Source organism: Euprymna scolopes, chromosome 24 (assembly GCF_053919585.1).
Source record: "Euprymna scolopes isolate OS-2025 chromosome 24, ASM5391958v1, whole genome shotgun sequence".
NCBI lineage: Eukaryota > Metazoa > Mollusca > Cephalopoda > Sepiida > Sepiolidae > Euprymna > Euprymna scolopes.
The window spans coordinates 91,383,568-91,390,540 of NC_136505.1; positions in this window are offsets into that span (position 1 = coordinate 91,383,568).

The window sequence follows — 6,973 nt, forward strand, 5'->3', positions numbered from 1 at the left end:
CATCATCATCATCATCATCATCATCCTTTGGCCTCAGCCGAAATAGAACTCACTACACCCTTCCAGTATTCCCTATCTGTCATAGCACCCAAAAGATCTTCCTTGGAAATTAATGTATCTCGTGGTATCCTATCTGGAAAAGTTAACTTTCGTGATCGATTGTGAGATGATGGGTGCCTCAAATGATGAAACAAGTTCACCTGTGACACATGCACGATGCCCGGCAAACTGAACATGTCTCTTGGAAGCAAACTGAGGTTGATACTCTTGGTAAGTCTTCATATACCGTTTCTAGAGCTGAGTGGTTTCGCCATGAGAGATTGAGTGCTCTTCTCAAAAGACGTGTGTAACATCGATCCAAACGACGTTGTGGTTTTGTTGAAAGAGTTCAAGTTTCAGATCCATAGAGTAAGGTTGGCTCAATAAGTGCGCGGAGAACTTAGATTTTGAATTTGTGAGCAAGATTGGATTTCGAGATCTTATCCATTTTGTTACATCTTCCAGGCCATTCTTGAGCAAGGTGTAGCACTTGTTAGCCTCCCTCTGAGATTTTATAGGGTTGTTATATATATGGATGTATGTATATATACCGCGAGGTAAAATACTGGATTAGGAAACTGATGTGGAATATTCTATCAATGAGGGTAAATGGGCCTCTTTTAAGCAACCTGTCTAGTAATTGTATCATTTTAAAAACACCCTTGATAGCCCTAGTGAAACATCAAGTATCCAGCTACTGACAAGATTATGAATTGAGACATTAGTAAGTCGAAGTTACGTTAACTAGTATGAATTTTAGCAAGGGTTACGTTAAGTACATGTCGGGACAACTTGGCGGTAAATGGAAATAGATCCAGTGTACCTAGCATGATTAATGTGGGGGTTCAAAGATCAGCTTCATAGGTGAATCACGCGAGAAAGTCATCTGTCGAATTATATTTCATAAGAAATTACATCACGTCTTTGGAACAGGACAGTTTCGAGGCAGTTCGAGTTGTGGAAGCCGACATACCAGACGCGCCCAACAATATAGGAATCTAAGTGATTTCCTTAAAACTATCCGTTCGTCAACCATTTTTAAGCTAAGCAAGAAAATTAAGTAAGAAGGGATTAATTTTAGCCTTTCTTTTATGCGGACTTGATTTTAGTCTCTCTCCTTGTGAACGAACTTTCTCTCTCCAATAAAACCTTTCTTTAATTGTTTTATTCGTATAAGTGAGAAAGCCAATCAACAAACACTAGACGATGCAACAATACAGGGAACGCACGCATGGAAAAGTGACGATCAAAGAATGAAGACTAGACAGAACACGTATGTAAAAGAAGACTTATTTTATTTGTTTATTGCGATAAGATATTTACTTCACGGGGGTAGCGTGCTCTTGTTCCATCAGCCATGACTGGATAGAGGTCCTAAGTAATTCGCGATCGTATTTTTCGGCCGTCCACACAGAGAATTGAAGCTTCAACCTTCAGGAGAATATTACTTTTACAATTGACTTTTCAAATACTCTAACCACTGCACCACGGAAAAAAATGACACTAATGATGAGAATTGTAGTCCAATGAATCAAAATAATACGATTAACGAATCCTCATCTCAAAAATTCAGAAACGTCATCTTGTTTAGATTGTTTATTAAAATATTGCACACTCGCATTTAGTTCGAAATATTTTTTTTTCCTCTCTAAATGCCAAGATTAATTTTTACATGCAACCAGGAGTCTCTAGAAAAGGTTCTGTCTCAGTCTATAATGCGGGAGTTTGGAAGAAAGATTTTCGTCCCTTCTGTATCCAAACGGGAAAGCATATTTGCAAGCACACTAGTTCTCGTTAGATCATCGAAGTTAAGCAATGTTGAGCCTGGTCAGTACGCTATATATAGGAGGACGTCGACGCCTCCTGTCAAGAAATGAAAATCATAACATCGTTAACTTCCATTGACCAGGTTATACATGTGACTGGAGACCACTTGTGAATTCGATATCCCCTACAAACTTGTTTCTTTTGTGGAAGTCGTCTCTGTTTGTTTGTCAGTTAGGTGGAAGTTTGGAAAAAGGTATTTTCATCAGTTCAATCTTCAAACTTGGACGCATATTCTCAAACACGTTTTGGTTCAAGTGCATGTTATATAACCGTCACCTACCCATTAATGGACTCTTCCAAATTCTATATTAATCGAGAGCCAAGTACTTTCGTGAATATTGGATACTCTATCGATAGTTGACTGAAAAGTAAGCGTAGCTTACGGCACCATTTTTTCCGTATCTTGTTACGGTAATAGTCAGCTTACGTACTTTTTAACTTCCGGCTTGGCTGCTACTGGAAGTGGTGACAAAGCAAGTCAGTTCCATCGCTTTTTTTTCTCTCTCTCACGCCTATATCTTCCACTGTGTACTTACTCTTGTTTCATTACGTTTTTCCGATTATTTTTTTTATAATCACTGAAAAAATTTTTTCGGTCTTATGTTAATTAAGACTTATTAGAATCAGTGCTATTTTTTAAAAAGAATTATTGAAAACATTTTTAAAAATCTTTTAAAACTATTTTGGTAATGTTATGCATTTGATACGTTTTTTGATGATGTTTGAAATTTTGTTATTTTGATTTCAATAATTTATTTTCTAATTTTAAGTTCAATAATTTATTTTATGCTTTCATAAATATATATTTATTATATAAATTCAAATAAAAAAACTTATTTTTACGTATTTTTATAATTCCATAAACATATTTTTTATAAAATTTCAAATAAAACAAAAACTTATTTTTAATTTTTTTTATTAAAAGTGCAGATTAAGACTAATTGTGTTATTTTTATCTTTTTATAATTTTGTTAATCTCTATTGTATATTTATATTTGTATATATTTCAATAATGTCATTTTCATATATTTTATTTCAATAAACCTCTTCACAATAGAAATACTGAAAAACAATAAAAGTGAAGGAACTGATTTGCCTTGTCACCGCTTCCGGTAGCAGCCAAACTGGAAGCTAGGAAGTACGTTTACTGACTATTACCCTTGTTCCTTTTTCACTATATCTTTAAACTGATATCGTGTTTCGAGTTGTCTTTTCGTGGTCACAGTTTGGGTCCATATCAGTGCATTATAGCTAACAACGAAAAACAAAATCGATGAAAATAATGATGATAAAAATTACGTTAAAAACTTTTCCCAAACACAAGAAAATTTCGTGTCTGATTTTTTTAGATATAGATCGATAATTCTTATAATTTGGATTATTCTGACTACTGTTTTCATCTTGAGTATTACTTTGTTCTGTCGAGCTTAAGGAATGGATAAAATACTTGGTAAAATTCAGTTCTTCTGAAGCTGAAAGGTTCAATTATTGGTGCGAGCGACACTCCAAATTCAATTGCGAATTACTTAGGACTTCTATTCAGCCATGTCTCACGGAACAAGAGCATGCTACGCTCATGGATTAAATTGTTCGAAATTCCGTGCAGATTCCCAATTTCAACAGAAAGATTCCCGAGTTCGACAGAAAGATTGAAGAGTTCCATGAGATACACCAGAAAAAGGTCGGAGGTTACATCGACCGAATCGTTGTGAAAATGACAGTCAAGATGAGAACAGTAGTACGAAGAATTCAAATAATACGAATTACAAGAAAATCTAATCTTCTATAAACCTTCATAATTTAAATGATTAATTATAGTCAAGGGCGACTCGACGACGTCCCTTTCATTAGTTACCAGTAGGAAACGAATAAAGAAAAGTTATAAGCTTTTATACTTTTTGTGTCTTTTTTTATACATTTTCATATATATATATATATTAGTTTAAAGGGGGTTAGAACAGTAGTCTAAAGAGCAGAGTTTATTTTGGTTGGTTGTTTTTGTTTTACGGCATATCAACCTTTTTCAGGTTATTTAATGCCGAATCTAGTTATTTTGAGGAACGATTTTTAATGGAGTATATTTGTTTTTTAAGTCGGATTCTATTTAACCCATAGTGGGGATCCTAACAGGTACTACCACTCCGGGTCAGAGTGGACCTGGGAGCAATGGCAATTAAAGGGTGGATCCACACTCCCCAAGGCCGTCAAGGCGGGACCTCACCATCGGATATAGTTTTAGGTCATATCCAGGACCGTAGAGTGTATTTTAATGTGATAGTAAAATTACTAATTTAATTAAAATACAAGAAAAGAACAGTGCTCGTTGTAATTCAGATATATAATAAGCTCGATAGGCAAATATCCTAGAGCTACTTTAATATTTAGTAATGTGATTGATAATTTAAAATTAAAATTAGAATTAAAAATTAAAAATCTGTTTAATAAGAAAGAACAACAACAAAGTCAATAATTTGTACGATCGTTTCGGAAACGATATTTTTATAGACATTAAGCCATGTCAAAATTATTGTGTGTGGCTTAATGTCTATCACAATAAAAACATCGTTTCCGAAACGATCGTACACATTATTGACTTTGTTGTTGTTTCTTCTTATGAAACATATTTTTAATTTTTAATTCTATGTACAATAACTCTCATCAAGCAATATCGCAAGAAATATTTTCACTGTTGAGAATAAAATTATTCTAGAATATGTTGAATGACGGCTCTCTCTATCAATGAAATTTGTTCTGGCTTTATGTCATCTTTTCCCCGGGTAACGCCGGTACACGGATTCTGCTAGTTCTTGATATTTAATGGTGGCTTTCTTTAGCGTATAGTGAAGGAAAATAAAATAAATTTCGTTCTTTGTTTATTTTTATTCTCGCCAAGAAGCAAACAAGGATTGACACTTCTGTTTGTGATGAATGTTGGACTGGACTTCTGTATATAAAAATAGTGTTCAAAACGGTATTTTCTGCACGAAGAGTGGAAAATTCCATAGAAGTAAAAATGTAGAACTTGTGCTACGTGCTACTATGGACTTTACTCATCCCCTTAGTAGAATTAAGACTCTGGAGAATGTGAGGAAATGAATCAGCATGAAAATAAAAGTTATTAAGAATGAAATAAGTAAAAACATGATGGGGGGCGGGGCTGCCAAAATCTTTTGAACTCACGAGACAGCATGGCATCTCACAGCTGGTGGTCAGTTTCTAGATATAGTTAAGAGGGAGAGTCAGTTTCTGCTGATTAGGTGAGCGGGTGACGACTAAGATAAAAGACCGGACATAGGATTTCCTGTGGTAAGTTAATATATTTAGGAGTCAGAGTTGTACTAGACAGTTTGCGGCCCGGAAGGTTCCTGAGAAGGTTTTACTTTGAGCAGAACAGGGTAGACACGAAGAAGCCGTTAGAGCTCAGCAGAGATCAGCAGACGATGATATTAGGCTGGTAACTTTGACTGAATGATCATGATATCAAACAGAGAAATACACTAGAACCTAATTAGAAATATATATGCGTGTCAGAAAGGCATAGAGAGAAAGAAAGAGAGATAAAGATGGATAGAGAGAGAGAGAGAGAGGGGGGAAGAACGAAAGAAAGATAAATAGAAGGAGAGAAAAGCAAAGACAAGGACAGAGATAAATAAAGAGAAAGAGAGAAAAAAGAAAAAACTGGAAAGGGACATACAAAGAGAGAGAAAGAGAGATAAAGCTAGAGAGAGACTGAAGAGAGAGGAAAAATAAAGAGAGAAAAAGAGAGAGATAAATAGAAAGAAAGAGGAAGACAGAAATAGAAAGAGAGCAAATGAGAGAAAAATGAGAGAGAGAGAGAGAGAGAAATCTGGAAGTTAATTAGAAATATATGTGTGTATCATATATATATATATATAGAGAGAGAGAGAGAGAGAAAGAGAGAGAGAGAAAGAGAGGAGGAGAGAAGAGAGAGAGAGAGGGGGAGAGAAGAGAGAGAGAGAGGGGGGGTAAAACTAGAGAGATAAGAAAGAGAGAAAAAGAGAAATAGGAAAAGAAAGGAAAAGAGAGAAAAAGAGAAGATAAATAGATAGAGACGAAAAAAGAGAGAAAGATAAATAGGAGAGAGAGAGAGAGAAAGAAAAAAGAAAGAGATAGGAAGAAAAGAGAAAGAGAGCAAGAGAGAGAGAGAGAGAGAGAGAGAGAAACTGGATGGAGAAATTGTTTGGGAGAGAACATTCTTGTAACGATCCGGTCCCTGTTGATTTTGCGGTGAGAGTTCAGTTCTGTACAGTTTTACGAGGTCCACCATTCCAGGCCTTGCCTTCTCTATTTGAGAAGGTGTTAATTTATTGCTAATCGCCTGAGGCACCTTCAATTGGGAATGTCAACGTGGCTGCCCAAGCACTATTGACAATATGGTTGTTTTCAAGTCCAACGTAAACAAGTTCTTGATTAACCGTTCCACTTAAGTTAATAAATTTACCGAATTTCCATTACTAACAATTACTATATTGTCCAATTGACTACTGTACACTCTTTAACTCTTATCCTCGAGTGGCTTCTGGGCCTTGATAAGTGATGATGGAAAGAACACGTGCTGTATGCACGCTCTGTTTATTTCGGTATTGTTTTCAGTTGTCCTGGATTTCTTACCTCTGGAATCAGGAGAGATGTAGATTGTACTACCTATGCTTCACGATTAAATGTGCACACACTCTTACAGGAGATATCGATTGGTTCGAGATGGATTGGAGGGCATGATGTTTATGGAAAATGCCGTTTAGTGTTAGTGATGGTAGAAGACGTTCTTGCTGTGAAATTTTTACAGGGAGGCCATCATCTAAACTAGTGCATGCACCCTTGGTGATCGCTGAAACGACACAGCCAGAATGAGAACAAGAAGATGGGGGCGAGGGAGGAATCCACAGCACACAAACCTTGGAATCAGTGGTTAGGGTTAGGGTGGTGATGTAGATGTACGCAGGCAATTGTGTCATGGACACGAAAATGAAGCACCGGGTATTGATGATGTCTGTTACGTTTTCACTTCTGTTTGTTCTGGCTTTGTGCCATCTTTCCACCGGACAACGCCGGTACACGGATACTGCTAGTTCTAGAATATATTAAT